Raw genomic sequence first — 1,332 nt, forward strand, 5'->3', positions numbered from 1 at the left:
TTATAATTGTATTATAATGAGACTGGAGGGCAGGCTAAGGGCAGGCTCCAGCAATCTGCGCAGGCGCCAAAAAACGGACAGTCCTGGTTGGGGTCTTCTCTCCTGTTTAGGGGTGTTTCAACAGAAAAATTTATCTCTAGGGGCTGGGGCTGGGAGGTCCTTCAGGAGTACATGCAGGTGGAACAAAGTACTTATGAAATCACTTTCTGCTAGCCCCCTGGGGCTCACTTTTTATTAACTCTTCGCCTGCCTCATCAAAACCACTTCTTCTCTCCCCCCTACTACTTTCCCACATTTTCCACCATCACCCTATCCCCATCCATCATCCACACATAACCCATTTCTCCACGATTTGAGCCCGTACCTGCTGTCTGTACAGGTGAGGGTGATGTAGGATATTTCTTGTGCCAGGATCGTAGTCTCGTGAAGCCGAAGAATGGAGACACGGACCAGAGAGGTAAAGTGTACAGCAGAGGATAGTTTTATTAGAGCAGAAAGTTACAGCTCTCAAAATGAGAGGGGGTCCCAACTGGGATGCCCGTGTTAGGTGGGGAATTACTCCTTTTTTTTTTTTTTAAGATTTTTTTATTGGGGAATTGCGGGAGGGGAACACACAAGTTGCTGTCCTGTTGTTCATCAGTCTGGTTGTGGAGGACGTTGCTTCACTAGCCCATGCTGGTATTATCATTGCGCTCTTCCCCGGGTGAGGCACATCTGTCGCCGGCCTCTGGACTGCTGCTCACGGCGGCTCTTGGCAGTTCACACCAGCTGCTGGCCGCTCACGCTGGCTGCTGGCCACACACGGTAGCCCATGGCAACCCACTGCAGCAGGGGCTGCAGCCCACGCCATTGCCGGCGATTCACGGCAGCCCAGCTCCAGGTTGAGCTGTTGTTCACCATCTTAGCTATAGAGGGCAGCATCACTGGCCCTCATGTGGGATCCGAACCGGGGCCCTGCTGCTCAGAGCTGGTGTCCCAAGCCAGCTCTTAACCAACCCACCACTCAGCCAGCCCAGAACTATACCTTTTAAACTGTCTAGTTGCCTCAGAGCATAATTGATGTCTTGTTCTGATAGGATTATGGTATCTCAAGACTGGGGCTTTGAAAATATTGTCTTCTGCTCATTCTATCAGGGAGTTCCTGACTGCCTTATGTTATGTTAACCTGTCCTAATCCCCGCTCTAGAGGTGAAACCCTAATTTCTGACTTCTTTGTTATAGGCTTTGAGAAAAATCCATCTCCCTCTCCCCCTCCCAAGTTTGTCATTCTGGGGGAGGGGGTGGGGCGGTCCTGTGACTTAAACCTATCAGTCAATTATTAAGATTATTTCT

This window comes from Hipposideros armiger, unplaced genomic scaffold (assembly GCF_001890085.2).
Source record: "Hipposideros armiger isolate ML-2016 unplaced genomic scaffold, ASM189008v1 scaffold_814, whole genome shotgun sequence".
Lineage (NCBI taxonomy): Eukaryota > Metazoa > Chordata > Mammalia > Chiroptera > Hipposideridae > Hipposideros > Hipposideros armiger.